The following is a 24,896-nucleotide window of genomic DNA, read 5'->3' as shown; positions in this document are numbered from 1 at the left end:
ATCCACTTTTGCCCCTCCACCCTCTCTCCCTTTTGACAGCGTCATCTCACCAGCCCTCAGACCATGCCTATTCCTATGTTTTCCTTCCACTCTTCCTTTTGATAGCTCCATTTCTCAAGCCCTCAGACCCTACCTGCCCATTCCCTTTTCCCCTCCCATATCATCCCTTTTTTTGCTTTTCATTAATAAACAGTTTGGCTTCTTCACTTTGCCTGCATCCCTGTGGAGCTGAAGCAAATCCGGGGCCCTGGGACACACAAGCCCCTGCTGCCGTTCTCTGCCACGCTGTGTTTTGTGCACAGACCCAGAGGAATGGGGGCAGGTCAGGCTGGAAAGGTCCCTGTGCTGAAGGTGCACTTCCACAGCACCGTGCAGTTCCAGATCTTGCTGAGCACACTGAAGGCCAGCAGTGGGACAAGAAGCCTGTGTGTGTCAGGGACCAAAGGCCCTGCCATATTTGGTCCCCTCTTGTGCTCATCAACAGGAGAATGCAGAGCAGAGAATGAAGGAAACCTTATGGTTTAACTGGTGGGAATTTGACCCTTCAGGGAAACAATGGACTGGTCAATCAATGGGAAGTGAACCTGTGAAAGAGGAACGATGCACAATGGAGCTGTGGTTGGCATGGAGGTGGTATCACAGGTCACTGCAGCCTCATCTCACGCACTGGCCAAGCGTGAGATGACCTTGTAACTAGAAAAACTCCACTCCAGAGGAGGAGATGTCAGGCCTGGTTCTGGGGTGGAGGGATGAAAAGGACAAAATGCCTGTCCTTTTGGGGCAGGGGATGCCCGGAATATGGGAGGCCTGCCTGCCCTTCCCACTGGAGCACCGTGCTGAGATACCCTGAGCACAGCCCAGTGCTCCTTGCTCCTCTCTGCTGACCCGTGAGCGTTTGTCTGCTTTCGGGATGGCCCTGGCTGTGTCAGGGCTGCTCCATGGACATGAGACAGCCGGTCCTGTCCCGCTGGGTCCCAGCAGTGCCTGGCAGCAGCCCTGCACCCACGTCAGGATGCTGGCCAAGAGAGGCCCTGGAAGCTGAGGCAGCTGATTTGAAGCTTTTGCAGATCCACACAGGGGATGGCCACACACAGGGGATGGCCAACAGCAGTCCTGAGGGGCCTCCCTCATTCAAAGAAATCCGCAGATAAATGCATTGTCCGCCAAAAGCCCTTTTATTGAGCTGGCAGGAGGGCAGGGGTCTACACCCTGCTAAAATGCTGCTCTGCCACATGTAAATTTCAGTGGGATGATGTCAGAAATGTATCTCAAAAATACCATCCATCTTGACTCAGCTGAGGTGATTCAATAGGCAGGGGGTTAGAAATACATTCTGTCAGATTCCTGTACTTGAAGCTAATGTCCAGGCGCTGGCCAGGAGCGGCCTCCATGCCCTAAAGCAGCACTTCTTCCTCATGGCTTCCCTGTACAGGGCTCATTTTACACTTGCCCTTAGTTCTTCTGGTAGAATGTATCTAAAGCTTTTTGTCAAGTCCCTCTCCTGTCAAGTTAGGCCTGCCAGGTTTTTCTTATGCTAACTGGTGCTAAGTGCCTATGTAGGTCTGTGCTAAGTACTTGTTTACTTATGGGAATTGCTTGTGCTTATGTCAAACAAAGGCCTTGTTTCATTCTCCCCTTCTCTTTATCCTGATGCAAATTCTTTTGCAAGATCCTCTGGACAGTCCACAGTACATATGTACTGTTCTGCTGCTGTTTTAATTTTCTACCACATCAAAAAGTTTATATGGTTAAGAGGAGGGTTAATTTTTTTAAAATTAGATCTGGTTTGCTGAGGAAGCTAAAAATCTGAGGAGGTGTTGGTGATTCCAGATTTGTCCATCACAAGAAGCCATCTGACTCATGATGTTCTCTTTCTTTCTCTATTTTGGTGATGATTTTGGTAACAACTTTGATACCGGATTTGAGTGTCCATCAGGCTCTGTGAGATGCATTTTGGACTCCTGCCACTAGCCATTCTATATTAGGCTGGTATGGCATTTGCTTTAGAACGTTAGTATCCTGTCCAGTTTGGAATTTGGGCGCTTGCTGATACCCATCATGTGCATTCTGCAGCATCTCTAGAGAAGTTCTTGCGTGGTGCAGCTGAAGTGGCATCCACTTTTGCTTGTGAAATTACAAATAGAGAAGTTAGTACCATTAGTAGTTTCATTAAAAGACTCAATTGTACTAGTTGTGCAAGCAGATCTCACACAGGCACAGCCCCTTCCCACATAACACACCTGTGATAGTGCATGGGTAACTGGGCTCATTTCAAAAATACAAGTGCTGCCCTCAGCATGCAGACACCCATCCTCTCTTTCAAGCACCGCATTTTTGCACACAAAATTCAGTGCATCCCTTGGTACAATCGATTGGGGATAAAAGCATCATATAGTCAACCCAGGACATTCCACCCCTTATCCCCATATCGTCTGCTTACTACTAAAACTTATTTAAATTCTAACTCTACAAACACAGACATTATACATAATACAGGACTTGCTTTTCAAGGCCCAGCATGGTGTTCCGGGCCGTAGCATGAGGCACAGGCTGGGTTTCCAACCATCCAGTGGTGGCTTCCACCACTCGGAGCACATAGCGCTTGCCCTGGCGTGTCTGGGGCAGTGGGATGCAGTCAGTCTGCCAGGCCCCCCCATACTTGCACTTGGACCACTGCCCACCATACCACAGGGGCTTCACCCGCTCGGCCTGCTTGATGGCAGCACACGTCTCACAGTCATGGATAACCTGAGAAATACTGTCCATGGTTAAATCCACCCCTGGGGCTCATGCCCACTTACAGGTGGCATCTCTGCCCTGATGGCCTGAGGCATCATGGGCCCATCGAGCTAGGAACAACTCTCCTTTATGTTGCCAGTCTAGGTCTATCTTTGACACCTCTATCCTTGCAGTCTGGTCTACTTGCTCATTGTTTTGGTGTTCTTTATTAGCCCGAATCTTGGGGACATGGGCATCTACATGGCAGACTTTCACAGGTAGCTTCTCTGCCCTGGTAGCAATGTCTTTCCACTCATCAGCAGCCCAGATTGGTTTTCCTCTATGCTGCCAGTTAGCCTCTTTCATCCTCTCTAGCCATCCCCACAGAGCATTGGCTACCATCCATGAATCAGTGTAGAGCTAGAGCTTTGGCAGCTTCTCTCTCTCAGCAATGTCCAGGGCTAGTTGAACAGCTTTGAATTCAGCAAGTGGCTTGATCCACCTTCTCCTTCAGTGGCCTCTGCGACCTGTCCTGTGGGGCGCCATACAGCTGCTTTCCACTTTCGTTTCATTCCCTCAATGCGGCAAGAACCATCAGTGAAAAGAGCTTATCGTGTATCTTCTGCTGGCAGTTGGTTGTATGGTGGAGCTTCTTCAGCTCGTGTCACTTCTTGTTCCCCATCATCAGCAAAACCAAGGTTCTCACCTTCCGGCCAGTTTGTAATTATTTCCAGAATCGCAGGGCCATTCAGGTTTCCAGTACGGGCACGCTGTGTGATAACAGCAATCCACTTGCTCCATGTAGCACTGGAGGCATGGTGCGTAGAGGGAACATTTGCTTTGAACATCCACCCCAGCACCGGTAGTCGGGGTGCCAGGAGGAGTTGTGCTTCCGTGCCTATTACCTCTGAGGCAGCCTGGACTCCTTCATAGGTGGCCAAGATTTCCTTCTCTGTGGGAGTGGAGTGGGCTTTGGACCCTCTGTACCTTCAGCTCCAGAATCCCAGTGGCTGGCCTCAAGTCTCCCCAGACACCTTCTGCCAAAGACTCCAGGACAAGCCATTGTACCCAGCTGCAGAGTAGAGCACGTTCTTCACCTCTGCTCCTGTCCTGACTGGGCCAAGGGCCACTGCATGAGCGATCTCCTGCTTGATCTGGGCAAAGGCTTATTGCTGCTCAGGGCACCACTGGACATCGTCCTTTTCTACCGATGACCAGGTAGAAAGGGCTCACATACTGGCTGTACTTGGGAATGTGGATTCTCCAAAACCCTGTGGTGCCTAGGAAACCTTGTGTTTCCTTCCTGCTGGTTGGTGGAGACATCACGGTGTTCTTGTTGATGACCTCAGTGGGAATCTGACACTGTCCATCTTGCCCCTTTACTTCCAGGCACTGGATCTCTTGGGCAGGTCCCTTGACTTTGTTCTTCCTAATGGCGAAATCAGATTCCAGCAGAACTGGATGATCCTCTCTCCTTTCTCAAATACTTCCATTGCTGTGTTCCCTCACACAATGATGTCATCCATGTCCTGCAGGTGTTCTGGAGCCTCACCCTTTTCCAGTGCAGCCTGGATCGGTCCATGCACATGGTGGGGCTGTGCTTCCAGTCCTGGGGCAGTCAGTTCCAGGTGTACTGCACGCCCCTCCAGGTGAAAGCAAACTGAGGCCTGCATTCTGCTGCCAGAGGAATGGAGAGAAATGCGTTAGCAATGCCAGCAGTGGCGTACCACTTTGCTGCCTTGGACTCCAGCTCGTACTGGAGTTCCAGCATGTCCGGCCCAGCCGCGCTCAGCGGTGGAGTCGCTTCATTCAAGGCACGATAGTCCACAGTCAATCTCCATTCTCTGTCAGAATTGCGCACAGGCCATACTTCCTGCCAGAGTTGACTTGCAAGACGGATCCCGGGCACTCTGCAACTAAGAGCATCAGTGTTGTTGGAAACCCAAATGCAGGGAAATCTCAGACTTTTGGTCTTGTCAGCAAACCTTAGAATTAAACACAGCATTTGAGCTGAGACCTTGGAAAGGGCTTCCGAACTCAGGTGCTAGAAGCAAGAATGCGGATTTCTAGTTTCTAGCAGAGACACGGGGAGGAAAGTTGAAGTGGAGGAAAGTTTAGAGTTTTAGAGTTCAAGATCTAGGAAAAATCTTAGCTCCAATGGTAAACGAGAAATTTAGGATGCAGTGCTGTAGGTTTGTTGTGTCATGGCATGATTGTCTAAGGAAGCTTCCACTGTAGCATGATGTGGGAACCCAGGAAATTCCTCTGGGTGCCCTGCAGGACTCGAGACCCTGTCAGAGGGCTCAGAGACCTTGGCACAGAGCCCAAGACCCCTGTGCCTTTGATTTAGCCCTTGGAAAAAACAATTCCCAACCTTGTATGAAGAATGGCAAGCCACAAAAGTTTAAGTAGAATGATAGTGAATTTAGCACAGAGTGGAAAAATAGATTTGGGGGGTTTTTAGAATGGGGCTTCAGGGGGCAAGATGGAGGAATCTGGGCATGTCCAGCCTTTCTCCTTCTTCTTCTTCTTGGCCTCCATCTTCTGCTGTGATGTTGGCACTTTTCGATTGGTTTAGAGTAGAAGCTCACTGTCTAACGTAGATGATAGGTATTGGAAAGTCATTGTAAATATTGTACAGGGAGTTGTTTTTAGTAGAAGATAACACCGCCCCGGCGGAGGCAGAGTGCCTTAGACTGTCTTGCTGAGCGGACCTCAGCAGGACAGGAGAAGGAATTTTATAGATAAGATACAAGAAACAACCTTGAGACCGAGAAATGAAGAGCTCTGACTCCTTCTTCCACCGCCGGGCTGGGAAAAGAGACTTTCTAACTTATCTCGGGCTCACTCTGAGCAGCTAGAGACCCCGAGAGCATGAGTCCCTAAGAGGAAATCATGAAGGATTGGGTCCAAAACAGAAATATCCTTGTTGGCCGTGTCTTCTTGGCCAAGAAATCCTTCAAAGCTCTTGCAACTACAAGTCTTGCGGCCCTGTGAGCCGTGCGCTGGAGATGTGAGCCAAACTCACCCTTCCTGTCTCTGTAGAAGAGAAGAAAAAGCAATGGCATCATCTAAAAAAATCAGAGGTCCGTTCTCTAGCTCCTTCCAAACTCCTTCAACTCGCCCAAAGTGTGATTTAGCTCCAAATAGATGAGAGGGACTCTTAGTGCTGCTGGCTCTTTGACTCCAGAGCGGCTGCTTTAGAATCTTTCCCATAACCCTGTGTAGTTATGTGCCAGCAATGTCTCCTTTGAAGAAACTTTCCCAACTGACTTGCATGGAGGATTGTTTGAAGGGTGTTTGAGGAGAAAGGCTCCCAGCAGAGGTCTGGGCTTTGGCCTAGCTGTGTCCCCTGCTGATTGTGAAGTGTGCCATCAGCAGCAGGGCTTTCTGGGCTAAAAATATCATCAAGTCACCTGGACTTGCTCTTTTTGGCCTATAAAAGCTGGAGCCACTTTTGGGGCAAATTTGGAGACCTCATCTATGGGTGGATGGACGACTTTGCATTTTCCCAATTATTGGGATTGGTTCCCCAGGTTTCTGGTGTAAAATGGGGCTGCCCAGCAAGTGCAGATCTGCAAGCTGATAAACAATTTAGGCAATTGGTGATGCATCTTTCTCAATCGCTCTCCTTTCTCTCCTTTTGTGAAATGCGAAGTTGTGTTTCCTGTCAGGTACACACAGGCAACGTGTGTATTTGTGATTGTGATATGTTTGGAAAACCAGCACGGGACATTTATAAAGTCGAATTCTAATAATAACTGAGGAAAGTAAAGCATGGAAGAAGGCCTTTGAACCTATCCTTTGTTCACAATTAACCTTTATAAATCTTAAGTTGATTTAGCAGCATTTGAGTTAAAGCTTTGAGGATGTTGCTTTTTGACAGGAACTTTCTGCTTGGAGCTAAGCCTTAAAGAGTTTTGCAGTAATAACCTTTTGAAGTATAATTTTAGAATATTTCTTGTAGAAAGGATCTTTGAAACTATAGCTTTAGAATATATAAAAAGGAAACATGCTTATCTCATGCCTTGACAAAACATGAAAAGCAGCTTGAGAAAGGAATATGAACATTAACGCAAGGTCTAATAGTTTCAACCAAGGGAAGCTGCACATCACTGTTATGAGATTTATAGTCCTTGCAGTCAAAAGGTAAAGCCATGTCTGGAATCTGGACCCCACCAGCTGGGAGACTTCTTTCTTCATTTGGAAGTTGGACCCCCCCACCACCTGGGATACTCCTTTTCTGGGATACATCCTGAGAAAAACTAAATCACAACACTGTATAGAATTGTGATTGAAAAACTGGGAAGAGAAACTGCTGAGGAGTAAAAATTGGGAAAAGAAACTGCTGAGAAAGCTTATGAGTGCCCCTATAAATACCTGTAAGCCTCAAAAAACGGTGTGAGGCTGGAGGGAAAGCTTCCCTCACTGTACCCAGCGCTGTACTGCTCATACTTTACCAAAATAATTAATATATTGATTGCTGCTTGAATATTGGCCTAGTCAAGCTTCTCATTTATAACATTATAGTACTGATTTAGGTGCACTACCTTGCTTGTTTTTGCTCGTCACTAAAACCAAGGGCACAGTTTCATTGAATGTATCATCTTACTCTGTGGGTCCTTCATATTCCCAGTAAAAGAAGAACATTATTTCCAGTGATGTGTCTTTTATATCGCCTCAGTCAATTGGCAGAACAACAGGACGCCCCTGAGGAGCCGGGGCAGTGGGAAGCCCTGAGGAATTGGGTGTGTTATGAATAAGCAGCTTTACTAGGGCAATATTCAAGCAGCAATCAATTTATTATTTAATATGGTAAAGTATGAGCAATACAGCACTGGGTACAGTGGGGGAAGTGTTCCCTCCAACTGCACACCGATACTTGAGGGTTACAGGTATGTATAGGGGTACTCCTCAGCTTTTTCAGCAGTTTCTATCTCCAATTTTTACTCATGAGAAATATTTATTCCAAATTATTACATCACAATTCTATATTCTATTGTGATTTTAGTTTCTCTCAGGATGTATCTCAAAAGGAGGATCCCAGACGGTGGTGGTCCAGTTTCCAAAAGAAGAAAGACGAATCCCATCTGGTGGAGTCCAGCTCCCCAGATGTGGGTCCACCTTTTAATTGCAGAGACTATAAATCTCATAACAGTGATGTCCAGCTTCCCTTGGTCAAAACCATAAATCCTTGAGGTGATGTTCATCTTCCTTTCTCAAGCTGTTTTTCTCTGCTTCCATAAGGCGTGAGATAAGCATATTTCCTTTATATATATTCCAAAGTTATAGTTTCAAGGATACAAGTAATATTCTAAAATTATACTTCAAAAGGTTATTATTGCAGAGCTCTTCATGGATTAACTGCAAGCAAAAAGCAACATCCTTAACACCTTAATTCCAATGCTCCTAAATCAACCAGGGTTAATTGCAAACAAAAGATAGGTTCAAAGGCCTTTTTCCATGCTTTATTTTCCTCAGTTATTATTAGAATTCACAGCTCTCCCATTGTCAGTGTCCACACATTTCGCACTCACAAATACACACGTCGCCCTTTTGTACCTGACACGAAACACAGCTTTGTATTTTGCATCCTCAAGGTCTTCCTGGCAGCTGTGGCAAAAGTGGAAGCTCTGGAATTGCTTCCAAGGCCTGGCAGAGCTGCAGTCCCGGAGCCCTCTGTGCTCCCTGCTGGCCCCCTCCATGCCCTCAGCCCCGCCATGCTCTCGGTGAAGCCCCAGCCCCCTTCAGTTTCTTCAGCCCCTCACAGTCCTCTCACCCCCCTCAGTCCCTTCTGAGCCATCCAGTCCCCTTAGAGCCGTCAGCCTGTGCCCCTTGCCTGTCACCTCAGTGCCACCATGGCCTCGGCTGCCCCACAGCCCTCAGCCCCAGCAGCAGCTCAGGGTCACCGTCCCTTCAGCGCCACCGCCCCCTGAGCCCCCTGAGCCCCCTCTGTCTCCCCGTCCTTCAGCAGCTCCTCAGGGGACAGTGCCTGGGGCCAGCGGCAGCTCCCACCGCTCCAGGGACAGCCGGGGCTGGAAGTGCTGCTCCGCCCGGCCCGGCCGCCAGCTCAGACCCAGCACAGGGACAGGGGACACAGGGGGCACCGGGGCAAAAGCAAGAGGTGAAAAAGGCAGTCCAGGGGGGAAAGAGCTAAAAATGCAGCCTAGGCATACACAGCTCAATCTATGCATCTAAACTTCCACATATCTCTAACTAAAGAACTATGCACATTTCTAAATCTATATCTAAGCATCTAAATATAAGCATCTATATGTAGGCGTCTAAATTTAGGCATCTAAATTTAGGCATCTAAATGTAGGCGTCTAAATGTAGGCATCTAAATTTTGGCGTCTAAATATGGGTAATGAAGCCTCTGATCGGCCTTATCATAAAGCAGAGCAATAGGACTCAGGAGCTCAGTCCCTGAGTAGGGATGGGGTGCCCAAAGCTGGCTCGCTCATGCCAACGCTGCGGGGCTGCCATCTAGCAAGCATGGTGGTTATCAGCTCTATAGTGATTAGCAAGCTCTCAGGATTTCAGCTCTGCTTGCTAGGTAGTGGTGCCCTGGGCTTGAGGCTGCAGCTGACAGAGAGAGAGGAGAAGGAGAAGGCGCAGGCTGTTCCACAGAGATGGCTTTGTTTGGGAAGGTCCGTGAAGGGTCTCTGCTCTTCTTTCTCCCCTAATGGGGTACAGTATGCTTCTTTTATAGGGTTGGAAAGGATCCAAGCTTGACCCGTGAGACCCCTTAAGGTGTTCAATTAGGGCCAACATCGAGTTGAGCCGGGTACCACAGCACAGACATGGTGGATTTTTGTCAGGAACAGTCACCTTCACGATGTCATCCGGTGCCTGTTCACTGCGGACCTCAGGCACTGGAGGCAATGCCTCTGGTGTACCCTCTTCCCCCTTCCCACTGCCTCCCTTCTCAAGTACATTCTGATCATCGTCCTTAGGGGGACTAGGATTTAAGTCGTCCCCCTCACTCAGTTGTGGTGTAGGCTGTTCAAACACCTCAGGAAACCCATTCAACACCCCCCCATTAACAGAAAAATGAACCACCCCCTGTAGATGCTCCTGCAGATCTGACCTATACAGTTCTAAAGAGAAATTCACCAGCAAGCCCAATTCATTTTCTGTCAATTTGGTGGTTGTAGATGTTACAAAATCATCTCAGGAGGTCTGAGTGCCCACCGATACCCTAGTAAGGTGTAATGGCCGCCCCCAGTTTCCTCCTCCAAGAAACGGATTTGGATTTGGAATAGCCGAGTCATGACCAGATTCAACATCGGGAACGGATTGGGTGGTCAGCCCACCTCCGAACCCGTCGCCCCTGTCCGACTGGGGGGCCATAGTTACTCCCGCCGTTTACCCGCGCTTCATTGAATTTCTTCACTTTGCCATTCAGAGCACTGGGCAGAAATCACATGGTGTCAACACCCACCTCGGGCCTCCGCGATGCTTTGTTTTAATTAAACAGTCGGATTCCCCTGGTCCGCACCAGTTCTAAGCCGGCTGCTAGGCACCGGCAGAGGTGGGGCGCCAGCCTGGGGACCCCCTCTGGGGATCCTCCCCCGCACGAACCGCTCAGCTGACGCCAGCCGTGCACACGCTGGCCGCACGCCGTGGGAACCCCGCTGGTGGGAACCGATGGGGCGGCAGCGCACAACGACGACGGCAGCGGCCGCTGCTGGGGCGCCGGCCGCAGCAAGGCAGACGATGGGCGGAGGGGGGGGCGGGCGGCGCCCGCCGCAGCTGGGGCGATCCACGGGAAGGGCCCAGCACGCGTCCTGAGTCGACGCCGCGTGCGCACGCGCACCCAGGCGCCCGGGCGGGCCACGCGGAGCATACCTACCCGCTTGCGGTGCCTCGTCCAGCCACGGCACATGCCCAGCCCTGCTTCGCTCCCCAGCCCGACCAACCCAGCCCTTAGAGCCAATCCTTACCCCTAAGTTACAGATCTGGCTTGCCGACTTCCCTTACCTACATTGTTCCAACATGCCAGAGGCTGTTCACCTTGGAGACCTGCCGCGGATATGGGTACGGCCCGGCGCGAGACTTACACCCTCTCACCCAGATTTTCACGGGCCAGCGAGAGCTCACCGGATGCTGCCAGAACTGCAACGCTTTCCAAGGCATGGGCCCCTCTCTCAGGGCGAACCCTTTCCAGGGTGCCCAGCCCTTCACAAAGAAAAGAGAACTCTCCCCGGGGGTCCCACCGGCTTCTCCAGGATCGGTTGCGTCACCGCACTGGGCGCCTTGCGGCGCCCGTCTCTGCCACTCTGGATTCGGGGATCTGAACCCCACTCCCTTTGCTGAGGGCAATGGAGGCCATCACCCGCCCTTTCGGAACAGCGCTCGCCTATTGCTTAGGACCGACTGACCCATGTTAAACTGCTGTTCACATGGAACCCTGCTCCACCTCGGCCTTCAAAGCTCTCGTTTGAATATTTGCTTCTACCACCAAGATCTGCACCTGCGGCGGCTCCACCTGGGCCCATGCCCCAGGCTTTGAGGTGCACCGCAGCGGCCCTCCTACTCGTCGCAGCCTAGCCCCCACGGGCATCGCACTGCCGGCGATGGCCGCTGTGTCTACCCCGCCCACTACGCCGCCAGTCCCCCCTCCTCTCCGCGCTCCCGGAGGGAGCTGGAGAGAGAGAGCGCGCGTGCGCAGGAGTGAGCGCCGAGGAGACGGAGAGCCCCATCCCGGAGACGAGAACTGAAAAGGGAGTGGGGCAGAGACGGCCCCGCGCAGGAGGACCGGCCGGGCGGTGGCGCGCGCGACGGCCTCGGCGGGGAGAAAGAGAGGAGTGATGGCGCCCCTCGGCGCACCCCGAGACCGCGACAGAAGAGGAGGGGGCGGGCGAAGGGAGGAGGGGGTCGGAACAACCATCCCCGGCGCTCAAGCCACACGTGCGCACTCGGAATCATGGCACGGTACCGCCGCGGTTCCCACCCACAGACAGCTGCCCGTGCGGGGGGACGCTGGGGGCGAGGCCATGCCTCGCCTCCCCTTCTCGCCCTCGTCTCTCTTTCTCTTGCGGCCCTCGGCGGCGCCTTTCGACGCCGTCTCTCGCTCTCCCCAGGCTGCCGCGCCACCGCATCCACGGCACGGTCCCAGCGAGGACAAGCTCCACCGCAGCGGCTTGCTCTGGGAGCGGGGAGCAACGGAGCGCTCCCCGAGTCTGCATTTAGGGGGACGAAGGCCCTGCACAGCAACGACGACAACTGCGATGACGACGATGCCTGATGGGCCGCAGTGAAGGGATCGAGGCCGCCTAGGGAAACGCTTCCCTCGCCGAACCCCTGACCGCCTTCCCTCCTGGCACTGGCAGGACGCCGCTGCCGCCGCCAGCACCACCGCCACCACAGCGGGCCGCACCGAGCCGCCCGAGTCTTTAAACCGCCGCCCTGTCCCACCAGCCCCTTTCAGCAAACCCGCAGCGTTTGACAATGCCAAGGGAAAAAACCTGGGCGGACCACCGAGGCACGGAGCGCTAGTTCCTTGGCCCTGGGGCGAGGGGAACGACCTGCATGGCCCCGCCGGGTTGCCTCCCCAGCTGCTGCCCTCAGGAGAGCATCCACTGGCGGGGGCGTGCCCAACATCTGCCGCCACCACCGCCACGTCCTTCTCGGGGCCGGTGGTTTCCCTCAGTAGCCCGGCACTGCGTGTCCAAGAAGACCGCCGTGGCTTGGGCTGCCCCGCCGATGTGGGAGACGCGGGCCCGACCACCGAGCACACCTCGGGCACGCGCACGCGCCACGAAGTGCGGCACGGAACGCCCGGAGGCCTCGGCCCTTGGAGTTTCTCTGCCGCGCACAAGAGGGGAGCCACTCCACCCGAGAGTGGAGAACTCTGCCGACTGGCAAAGGTCCCACTCCCCAGTGCGGGAAGGGCTGGAGGAGCCGCCTCCTCCAAGCCCCGAAGGCGCCCCCGCCACCCGGCTCCCTCGCCCTTTCCACCTCGGCCGCCGACGGGTGCCACAGCCAGACGGCTGGCCGTCGCTCAAGGGGCGAAGCAGCGATGGAAGGGACGGGCCCGTCTCCGGGAGGGGCCGTGCCAAGCACCCCTCCCTCCTGGGACCCAGGTGGCTTTCTTGCGCGCATGCCAAGGTGAGCCGAGCTCAGGAGAACTCAGGCCGCGCCAGGGCGCCTGCAGGCAGCACACCGGCGACCGGCGTTCAGCAGCACCGGCCGCGGCGGCATGAGGCTCGGGGGCCCGCGGCCGCGCTCCCGCTCTCCGGCAGGGACGGACCGGCGGCAGACCGGTGCAAGGCCGTGGTGGGGGGGGTGGTGTGGGGGACAGAAGGGCAAGCCACCACGACGGCGGTGAGTGTGCCATGCTTCTAGGCCCAGCTGCGACGCGCGGGGTAGCGCAGGGAGAGCCCCGCCCGCACGCACATTGGCGGGTGCGCGTGGCGTGTGCGCGTAACACGCTTCGCCGTGCTGAGCGGCTTTTCCCCCCTCTCCCCCTTCCGACCCCCCGCACCCGGAGGTGCCGCGCGCCTCTGGTCTCTCTCTCTCTGGGGCTGCGGCGTGCGGCGAAGGGGAAGGGCATGTGGCCCCCAGTGCCGACCAGGGCCGGCCGCCAGGGACCGAGCGTGCAAACGGAGTGGGCATGCGAGTGACACCGCGCGCACGCAGCTGGACGGACGGCCCGGCACAACGTGGCAGGCACCAAGCCCCACCGGTAATGATCCTTCCGCAGGTTCACCTATGGAAACCTTGTTACGACTTTTACTTCCTCTAAATAGTCAAGTTCGACCGTCTTCTTGACACTCCAGCAGGGCCGTGGCCAACCCCGCAGAGGCCGATCCGAGGACCTCACTAAACCATCCAATCGGTAGTAGCAACAAGCGGTGTGTACAAAGGGCAGGGACTTAATCAACGTGAGCTTATGACCCGCACTTACTGGGAATTCCTCATTCACGGGGAAGAATTGCAATCCCGGATCCCCATCACGAATGGGCTTCAACGGGTTACCCGCGCCTGCCGGTGGAGGGGAGGCACAAGTGAACCAGTCAGTGTAGTGCGCGTGCGGCCCCAGACATCTAAGGGCATCACAGACCTGGTATTGCTCAATCTCGGGTGGCTGAACGCCACTTGTCCCCCTAAGAAGTTGGACGCCAACCGCTCGGGGGTCGCGTAACTAGTTAGCATGCCAGAGTCTCGTTCCTTATCAGAATTAACCAGACAAATTGCGCCACCAACTAAGAATGGCCATGCACCACCACCCACGGAATCGAGAAAGAGCTCTCAATCTGTCAATCCTGTCCATGTCCGGGCCAGGTGAGGATTCCCATGTGGAGTCAAATTAAGCCGCAGGCTCCACTCCTGATGGTGCCCTTCCGTCAATTCCTTTAAGTTTCAGCTTTGCAACCATACTGCCCCCTGGAACCCAAAGACTTGGGTTTCCCAGGAGCTGCCTGGTGGGTCATGGGAATAATGCCGCCGGATCGCCAGTTGGCATACTACGACGGTATCTGATTGTCTTTGAACCTCTGACTTTCGTTCTTGATTAATGAAAACATTCTTGGCAAATGCTTTCGCTCTAGGCTGTCTTGCGCCGGTCCAAGAATTTCCCCTCTAGCGGCACAATACCAATGCCCCCGGCTGTCCCTCTTAATCGTGGCCCCGTTTCCGAAAACCAACAAAACAGAACCAGAGTCCTATTCCATTATTCCTAGCTGCAGTATGCCGGCGGCTGGCCTGCTTTGAACACTCTAATTTTCTCAAAGAAAATGCTTCAGGGCCTGCGGGACACTCAGCTAAGAGCATCGAGGGGGCGCCGAGAAGCAGGGGCTGGGACAGGCCGTGGCTCACCTCACAGCGGACCGCCAGGTCGATCCCAAGATCCAACTACGAGCTTTTTAACTGCAGCAACTGTAAGATACACTATTGGAGCTGGAATTACTGCGGCTGCTGGCACCAGACTTGCCCTCCAATGGATCCTCACTCAAGGATTTAAAGTGCGCTCATTCCAATTACAGGGCCTTGAAAGAGTCCTGTATTGTTAGTTTTCATCACTACCTCCCCGGGTCGGGAGTGGGTAATTTGCGCGCCTGCTACCTTCCTTGGATGTGGTAGCCGTTTCTCAGGCTCCCTCTCTGGAATCAAAGCCTGATTCCCCGTCACCCGTGGTCACCATGGTAGGCACAGACAGTACCATCGAAAGTTGATTGGGCAGACATTCGAATGGGTCGTCGCTGCCACGGGGGCGTGCGATCGGCTCAAGGTTTTCTAGAGTCACCAAAGCTGCTGGGCACGCCCGGGTTGGTTTTGGTCTGATAAATGCACGCGTCCCCGGAGGTCGGCGCTCGTCGGCATGTATTAGCTCTAGAATTACAGTTATCCAAGGATCGGGAGAGGAGTGACCAAAGGAACCATAACTGATTTAATGAGCCATTCGCAGTTTCACTGTACCGCCCGTGTGTACTTAGACATGCATGGCTTAAGCTTTGAGACAAGCATATGCTACTGGCACGATCAGCCAGGTAGCCGCCAACCACGGCAGCGCCGCAAAACGGCGCGCGAGCGCCCGGACGGCACGCCCGGACGTGCCTGGCCCGCCAACGAACTCGCCCCGCGCCAAACCCTGACCGCCCCAGGCTTCTTTCGCCGCTCCAACCCGCGGGAGCGCATTTAAGGATGAAGACACGGCGGTGGGTGGCGGCGTGGCGGCGACGGGCGCTGGCGGCAGGGGCGGCGGCCGGCCACTTCGCGGCCCGGCGGTTCCTGGGGCAGAAAACAGCGCCACGCGCGAGGGCCGACCCTGGCGGCCGGCCCTTCCCGTGACACTGCGGGCAAGGATCCGGGACCACTGCGCAGCTTTTCGCCACTCGGTTGAAGCGCGAGGCTTCGTCTCTCTCTCTCTCTCTCTCGCTTTTTTCCCAGGGGCCCACGCCCCAGTTCGAGACTCGGCCTCGTGCTCGAAATGACGTGCGCGGCGCGCGGAACGGGGCTCGGCGGGGGCTGACCCGCCCCCCCACCAAAGCCGAGGAAAACCCGCCCGCCGAAAGGTCGCGGGTGAGCGACCGGCCGCCGGCGAGGTTGGGCCAAGTGGGGCCCTGCTCACAGGGAGCGAACCCTGTCCTGGCACGTCCCCCCACCGGGCCACGCAGAAAGCAGCAGACGTTCTAGAGGAGGCAGTGACCTGACGAGGCGGGCGCGGCCTGGACACCGAAGCTGCTTTTTAGCCGGGGCAGCTTGCTCTGCAGCAGGTGGCGGAACGGCAAAGGAGCGCGCGGACCGGGCTCTGTTCCACCCACGTCCCAGGTGAAAAGAGAGAGGGCGAAAGTGCCCGAACCCGATGGGTGGACGGGCACTTTCGCCCTCTCTTTCTCTCTCGCCTCTCTCCCTTCTCGTGGCCCGGCTCTAGCCACGCCGCCGCCCGGAGCTGCTTGCGGCTGGCACCCGCACGGGCGCTTCCCGGACCTGGGCTGGCACTGGCACCACGTGTGGTTTTTTAAGGACACCTGAAGACTCACGGGGCCACGCGGCCGTCACACAGCTCGGGACGGTAAAGACGCCCTTCCCCAGGCCATCGGGAGGGGCGACACCTCACCTGCGATGGGAAGCGAATTGGAAAGGAGACTGCCCTGCCTGAGCACCGGACCCCCCCCGCCGTGGCTTCCCCGTGACAGAGAAGCCTTGGAAGAAGAGCCGGCCCGCCGGGGGCCCTCTCCGACACCACCCGAAAAGCCACATCGATCAGGGGCGGCTCTGGGAAGGAGCTGCGCCAATGGTGACAAGGGCCCCACAGCCATGGTCCTGGGACAACAGCCACGGCCGCCCAGCCCACCTGCGGATCGGATCGCTCGCGGCAGGAAAGGAGCGCGGGGGGTGCCGCCACCCGGCCGCGGCCAACAACGGCTTCCCTTTCGGCTACGCAACGGTGGGACTGGACTGGCCCCCGCCAGGCCAGGGGGGGACTCGGCAGCCCCCATGCCCCCCTTCCGACCTGGGGAACCCGGCCGAGCGTGCGAAAAAAAGTTCCACCGACCTGGCGCCACGGGCCACCGGCTTTCACCCGGCCTTGCGGCGGTTGGCTTTCCCTTCCGGAAAAAAACGCTGGGGGACGGCATGACAAAAAAGGCACACGGAGATGCGTTCACAACGACCCGGGGGCCCGGGGGGGAGGTACGCGCCTCACTGCCTCCCCACGACGGACCCACCAGCATACCGCTCGCGCCTTCGTCGCAACGCTTCTCGATGCCGCGGCTTAGGGCCGCGAGAGAAAAATAAAAAGGCCCGCGGAGGCCTGGCGGGTGCCCCCCCCAACTCCGCCCGCCTCAACAAAAAGCAACGGACCCGGCGCGGTTAAACCCGGCCCGCCCGGCATAAGCAGCTCAGTCGATCCGGCCATGACCGAGTGTCGAGGTTTAGGGCAAATTTGGAGGAGAATCTCCAAATTAGGGCTCCTCCAGTTAGCAAACCCACACAGCCCCTCCCCCCAACCGGTTCGGGAAGGATTTCTCGGAGAGGAGTGGAAAGAACCTGTTTATTTAACAAGCACAGCACCCCCCAGCACACAAAATGAACAATACCGGATGACACCACTCTGAAAAAAGATGATAAATTCAGAAAGTCTCTCTGGGGGTGGTCACTCTGGTCTCAGTCCCTCCGGCGCTGGGGCTGCTGCTGCAGGCCAGAAGGTGCAGGATCTTGGTGTTTCTCAGGTCCCAGTCCGGAGCAGGTTCGAAGTGATCAGAAAAAGGAAAGGAGAAACCGTCCAGGAAGAAATTGGACAGTTTAGCTGAATTAGCTAAAGAGCAAAAGCAAGCAGAAGCAAAGCGAGCAAGAGCGAGAGAGCAAAAGCAAAAAGCAAAAGCAGCAAAAGCAAAAGCCGCAGTCTCCGTGTCCCGCCAGGCTGATAAGAAAACCAAAACAAAACTTTCCCTCTTCAGAGCCGGTCTTAAAGGTACAGAACATAATATCCAATATTAACAGAACACATGAATGGGGATACAAGCATCATAACGTCACCCTAGGACATTCCACCCCTTATCCCCATATCATCAACATACTACCACACATCATGCATTTATTCATACAAAATTTTCATCTGCTCCCCCACAATTTACAAGCAACACTCATTATGTCCTCATCACATCCCCACACTGGACCACTGAATCCATGCCCTATACTACAGAACGGCAGGATTTCACCCCTTTCACCTTACTCACTCAAAGCTCCATCTATCACTTGCTCAGACCTTCGACACTTGCCCATCTCCTTCTCCATCTCCCACTTGCCCAGACTTTCAACACTTACACATTTCCTTCTATCTCATGTCTGTATGGTTTTCTCACCCCACAATCAGATCTCCCTGTGGTACACATCGTGTTGTTCCATCTCTTTGCATTATCCACCATGTGCAACCTGGTCCCTGAGCAAAGACAACCCCACGAATGGGTTTGTCTGTACTCAAGGCAGAATTGACCCACACATTCTTCCCTAACAAACCTCTGACACGTACCACGGGGACTTTATCTCCATCTATTACATTCAGGGACTCAGACTGGGCAGGACCTGCTCGGTTGGTGGAACCTCGGGTGTTAACTAACCAGGTGGCCTTTGCTAAATGCTGCTCCCAATTTTTGAAAGATCCCCCACCCAAAGCTTTTAGCTGGGTTTTTAGTAGTCCATTGTACCTCTCCACTTTGCCTGCAGCTGGTGCATGGTAGGGGATATGGTACACCCACTCAATGCCATGTTCGCTAGCCCAGGTGCTGATAAGGCTGTTCTTGAAATGAGTCCCATTGTCTGACTCAATCCTCTCAGGGGTACCATGTCTCCACAGGATTTGCTTTTCCAGGCCCAGGATGGTGTTCCGGGCAGTAGCATGAGACACAGGGTAGGTTTCCAACCATCCAGTGGTGGCTTCCACCATGGTCAGCACGTAGCGCTTGCCCTGGCGTGTCTGGGGCAGTGTGATGTAGTCTATCTGCCAGGCCTCCCCATACTTGTACTTGGACCATCGCCCACCGTACCACAGGGGCTTCACTCGCTTGGCCTGCTTGATGGCAGCACACGTCTCACAGTCATGGATAACCTGTGAAATACTGTCCATGGTTAAATCCACCCCTCGGTCTCTTGCCCACTTATAGGTGGCATCTCTGCCCTGATGGCCTGAGGCATCATGGGCCCATCGAGCTAGGAATAACTCTCCCTTGTGTTCCCAATCTAGGTCTATCTTTGACACCCCTATCTTTGCTGCCTGGTCTACCTGCTCATTGTTTTGGTGCTCCTCATTGGCTCTACTCTTGGGGACATGGGCATCTACATGGCGGACTTTCACAGGTAGCCTCCCTATCCTGGTAGCAATGTCTTTCCACTCATCAGCAGCCCAAATTGGTTTTCCTCTACGCTGCCAGTTAGCCTTTTTCCACCTCTCCAGCCATCCCCACAGAGCATTGGCTACCATCCATGAATCAGTGTAGAGGTAGAGCTTTGGCCATTTCTCTCTTTCTGCAATGTCCAGGGCCAGTTGAACGGCTTTGAGTTCTGCAAGTTGACTTGATCCACCTTCTCCTTCAGTAGCTTGTGCAACCTGTCGTGTGGGGCTCCATACGGCTGCTTTCCACTTCCGGTTCATCCCTAAGATGCGACAGGAACCGTCAGTGAAAAGAGCATAGCGTGTTTCCTCTGGGGGTAGTTGGTTATATGGAGGAGCCTCTTCAGCCCGTGTCACTGGTTCTTGTTCTTCATCTGTGACACCAAGATTCTCACCTTCGGGCCAATTTGTAATTACCTCCAAAATCCCAGGGCGATTTAGTTTACCTATATGGGCGCGCTGAGTGATAAGAGCAATCCACTTGCTCCATGTGGCACTGGTGGCATGGTGAGTGGAAGGAACCTTGCCTTTGAACATCCACCCCAGCACCGGTAGTCGGGGTGCCAGGAGGAGTTGCGCTTCTGTACCAATCACCTCTGAGGCGGCTTGGACTCCTTCATAGGCAGCCAAGATTTCCTTCTCTGTGGGAGTGTAGTTGGCCTCAGAGCCTCTGTAGCCTCGACTCCAAAATCCCAGTGGTCGACCCCGAGTCTCCCCAGGCACCTTCTGCCAAAGGCTCCAGGACAAGCCATGGTTCCCAGCTGCAGAGTAGAGCATGTTCTTCACATCTGGTCCTGTCCTAACTGGGCCAAGAGCTACTGCATGAGCTATCTCCTGCTTGATCTGGACAAAGGCCTGTTGCTGCTCAGGGCCCCAGTGGAAAGTGTTCTTCTTGCGGGTGACCAGGTAAAGAGGGCTCACGATCTGACTATACTCAGGAATGTGCATCCTCCAAAAGCCTATGGCACCTAGGAAAGCCTGTGTCTCTTTCTTATTGGTGGGTGGAGACATTGCTGTGATCTTGTTGATGACGTCTGTAGGAATCTGACGCCGTCCATCTTGCCACTTCACTCCCAGGAACTGAATCTCACGAGCTGGTCCCTTTACTTTGCTCTTTTTAATGGCGAAACCAGCTCCCAGGAGGATTTGGATGATTTCCTTTCCTTTCTCAAACACTTCCGCAGCTGTGTTCCCCCACACAATGATGTCATCAATATATTGCAGATGTTCTGGAGCCTCACCCCTTTCTAGTGCAGTCTGGATCAGTCCATGGCAGATGGTGGGACTGTGCTTCCACCCCTGGGGCAGTCGGTTCCAGGTATACTGCACTCCCCTCCATGTGAAAGCAAACTGAGGCCTGCATTCTGCTGCCAGAGGAATGGAGAAAAATGCATTGGCAATGTCTATAGTGGCGTACCACCTCGCTGCCTTGGACTCAAGCTCGTACTGGAGCTCTAATATGTCTGGCACGGCAGCACTCAGTGGTGGAGTCACCTCATTCAATGCACGGTAGTCCACAGTCAATCTCCATTCTCCTTCAGATTTTCGCACAGGCCAAATGGGGCTGTTGAAGGGTGAGTGGGTCTTGCTGACCACCCCTTGGCTCTCCAGCTCTCGGATCATCTTATGGATGGGGATCACAGCATCTCGAGTGGTTCTATACTGTCGTCGATGCACTATGGAGGTGGCAATTGGCACTCGTTGATCTTCTCCCATCAGACATCCTACTGCAGATGGATTCTCAGACAGCCCAGGCAAGGTGTTCAATTGCTGGATGCCCTCTGTCTCTACAGCAGCTATCCCAAATGCCCACTTGAGTCCTTTTGGGTCTTTGAAATACCCACTTCGAAGGTAGTCTATGCCCAAAATACATGGGGCCTCTGGGCCAGTCACAATAGGATGTTTCTTCCACTCATTCCCAGTGAGGCTCACATCAGCTTCCACCAAAGTGAAATCCTGGGATCCCCCTGTCACACCAGCAATAGAAACAGACTCTGTCCCCACATGTCTCGACGGAATTAATGTACATTGTGCGCCAGTATCAACCAAAGCTTTATACTCTTGTGGTTCCGATGTGCCAGGCCAACGAATCCACACAGACCAGAAAACACGATTTTCCCTGGCCTCTACCTGGCTAGAGGCAGGGCCCCTCTAAGCCTGGTTATCCTTCTTTCCCTGGGCATATGTCTTAGATGTTCCTTCAAGGGGATCAGACATGGCATCATCAGCATCATACCTGGCGGTTCGGCTACGGGCAACTGGAGCTGCTTTCTTCCTGGTGGCTTCCTTCAATTCACGCACCCGTCGTGCCAGAACAGCAGTAGGTTTTCCATCCCACCTCCTCATATTTTCTCCACAGTCACGCAGGTAGAACCACAGCTCTGTTCGTGGGGTGTACCTTCTCTGGCCATCTGGGGAACGTCTGCCTTGGATACCAGAACCTCTGATCTGTACTGCCGAGATTTGGAGAAGGTCTTCTTTAATCTCCTCTCTGAGCTTCTTATGATTCTCCTCTATCTTATCCTCTAAGTTCTGCAGACGTGTTTCTACCGCTGCAATTCTGGCATGTGTTGGGCCATGCACAGCATCTGCATATGCTCGGAGCTTCCTTGCCATATCCAGCACAGTCTCGTCCCTCTCATCCCGCTTCATTATGGCTAGGGCAGAAGCATATTCGTGTGGCCCAAGTCGCACAAGTTTCCGCCACATCACAGACGTGCATGGCACCAAGTCTGGGTTCCTAGTTGTCACATCATCTGAGAAGATAATCTCTGCCACTGCCATCTCTCTCAGGCGTTGGATCCCTTGCTCTATGGTCTTCCACTGTGTCTGTTGCATATAAAGATCATCTGCACACAGGTATCTTTGTGCAACACTTTCCAAGACCCGTGCCCAGAGGCTCTGAGGGTTTGCCCCCCTCATCATTCCTTGGTCAATGACAGGATCATGTGACAGGGATCCCAAATGCCTTGCTTCCGTGCCATCCAGAATTGTAGCCTCGCCTGCAGCATCCCAGAGACGGACTAACCAACTAATTATGGATTCATCAGGTCGTCGGGTGTAATCCTTCCGTAAGCCACGAAGGTCCTTCAGGGAAAGGGACTCAATATTTGCATCTGGTCTTGCACCTGCTGCTTTGACTCCTGATTTTATGTCAGGAGGCATTGAGGTTCCTTCTGCTGCATCATCATCATCATCATCATCCACTGGTCGATTGGTCTTGTCTGTGCATTTCCCACTTCTGGTACTGGTAGCAACAGCCATTGGTTTAGCTGCTGGCATAGGCTCACTATCTGGTTTGGCTGCTGGCTTTGAGCCTGTGGTGTTGGCTGCAGCCTGAGTGACTGGGATAGCTGATTTATCTCCCTGCCCCCCTGCCTCCGTCTGCTGTCCTACAGTCTCCAACAGAGTGCGATAAGCATATGCCAGGGCCCAGCTCACTGCAATGACCTTTCTCTCCTTAGGCTCATCCTGGTATTTCTCTTTCAGATATTTCCCCACCTCAGCTGGGTTCTGAATTTGTTTATGGGGAAAATCCCAGACTATAGGGTCGGAGAATTCCTTCAGGATGTGGCCCATTTCCTCCCATTTCCCACACCACTCAGGATGTTTCACACCTGGGTCTACTCCTAAGTCAGGGGTCTCATCAGCCCGTCTAGAAATCTCAGCCCTCATTCTGGAGAGACAGCAGACTGTATAGAGGAAGGTTACCAGATTGAATACAAGAAAGATGGTTTCTCTAACATTCAGGGGAAACTGAACATCCTTTACTACTGATGCAACCGATTCATAGGAGAGGAAGGAAACCAAAGGCTGAAAAGCCTCATTCCCTGCTGCTCCTCCTCTAACAAACTGGATGAATAACCATAGCCAAGAACCATTCATACCTGGAGCAGACCCCAAGATGTTTATAAACTTCTTGCACATCATTGCCATCAAGCCCAGCAGGATAGCTATTCTGGTCACTGCCCCTCTGCTGTAAAAACTACGTATGAGGGACAATGCTAGAACTATTTCAGGGTAGGAAAATAAACCTAGGGACCACAGAAGTATTAAAATCTCGAAAAACCCTAGGGACCAGAAGCACATGCAAGCCTTCATCCCAACACTCATCATGAATTCAAAAAGCATGGCTATTAGCTGCTTCAAACAGAGAGTAATGGCAACCAAAATACCCACAAAACAGGCTTTTTCCACTCACTCTCTCGAGCCCCGCGTTGGGCGCCAAAATTTGTCGAGGTTTAGGGCAAATTTGGAGGAGAATCTCCAAATTAGGGCTCCTCCAGTTAGCAAACCCACACAGCCCCTCCCCCCAACCGGTTCGGGAAGGATTTCTCGGAGAGGAGTGGAAAGAACCTGTTTATTTAACAAGCACAGCACCCCCCAGCACACAAAATGAACAATACCGGATGACACCACTCTGAAAAAAGATGATAAATTCAGAAAGTCTCTCTGGGGGTGGTCACTCTGGTCTCAGTCCCTCCGGCGCTGGGGCTGCTGCTGCAGGCCAGAAGGTGCAGGATCTTGGTGTTTCTCAGGTCCCAGTCCGGAGCAGGTTCGAAGTGATCAGAAAAAGGAAAGGAGAAACCGTCCAGGAAGAAATTGGACAGTTTAGCTGAATTAGCTAAAGAGCAAAAGCAAGCAGAAGCAAAGCGAGCAAGAGCGAGAGAGCAAAAGCAAAAAGCAAAAGCAGCAAAAGCAAAAGCCGCAGTCTCCGTGTCCCGCCAGGCTGATAAGAAAACCAAAACAAAACTTTCCCTCTTCAGAGCCGGTCTTAAAGGTACAGAACATAATATCCAATATTAACAGAACACATGAATGGGGATACAAGCATCATAACGTCACCCTAGGACACCGAGGTAGGCGAGGCGCCGCCTCCTTGCCCAGGACCAGTCCGGGGGGGCTCTCTGTCGGGTGCTAGGCCCGTAAAAAAAAAAAAAATAGAAAACTAGGCCAAAAACTTCTGCCCGCCACAACGTGGGTCACCGGCTTAAGGCCGAGGAAGGGCGACGGTTTCAACAACACAGGCCGGGGACCACCACCGCCACCGAGGCAGACCCACAGGCCCAAAACAACAGCAAATTATTCTGGAGCAGAGGCATTGCTTGGAGAAAACTCTCCCCTGCTCTGTCTAGGCAATCCTTAACCAGTGTGTTACATGGCTCTTGCTGCCAATTTCTTGCTCAACAGTGTGATAGATCAATCTGATTTGTGCTAACACTTGTAACTATATTTTAAATATTTTAGAAAATATTTGTTAAAAAGTAAGAGAGGAAAAGGACACGGAATTAGTGTCACAAAAGAGATGTTTTCAGATGTTCATGAGAAAACAGGATGCAGGATGCAGTTTGAGATAAGTAACATCCCAAAAGGCAATAGGCCTCAGGATAATAAAAGAATCGGCCTTGAAATGGACAAAATTGGGATGATTCCAGGTATCTATGAAATAATAAGGCTTCTTTTTGAAATATAATGCTGGCTTTGATAACACAAGACTTGGGGTGCATGTGCAGCTTGTGGGGGTTGTTCAAAGGACAGTGATGATGAGGAGAAGCCTTCGTGGGAAGTGACCACCAAAACCAAAAGACCCCTTAGAAACAATATACTGCACATGCACTGTGCAGTACAGTGACAGAGATTTCAAGAATCAAAAATACGTTGATTGAAAACTGATTGACAGAAAATTATTGATGAATATGTATTAGCATCCAGTCTAGAGTTGTCTTTGCATTCTTTATCTTTTGAATGGGAGGCAGGGTGAGAAAACCCCCCGGGATCCTGACTGGTTTTGCTTATGCTTTATCCAAACCACTGCCAAATTATTTTGTATCTGCTTGATTAT

General features: G+C 53.2%; 1 long non-coding RNA gene across 1 annotated transcript; it reads right to left on the bottom strand.

Annotated features, from left to right (window-relative positions):
- Positions 1 to 17,200: 17,200 nt before the first annotated feature.
- LOC143694614 (uncharacterized) lies at positions 17,201 to 23,901 on the bottom strand. Its single transcript, XR_013183184.1, has 2 exons — positions 23,461 to 23,901; positions 17,201 to 17,587 (listed from the first exon to the last, which is right to left on the bottom strand). It is a non-coding gene; the product is annotated as an uncharacterized LOC143694614 (long non-coding RNA).
- Positions 23,902 to 24,896: the final 995 nt, after the last annotated feature.

The sequence above is a fragment of the Agelaius phoeniceus genome, chromosome 8 (assembly GCF_051311805.1).
Source record: "Agelaius phoeniceus isolate bAgePho1 chromosome 8, bAgePho1.hap1, whole genome shotgun sequence".
NCBI classification, from domain to species: Eukaryota; Metazoa; Chordata; class Aves; order Passeriformes; family Icteridae; genus Agelaius; species Agelaius phoeniceus.
This window is presented reverse-complemented; position numbering and strand designations above follow the sequence as displayed.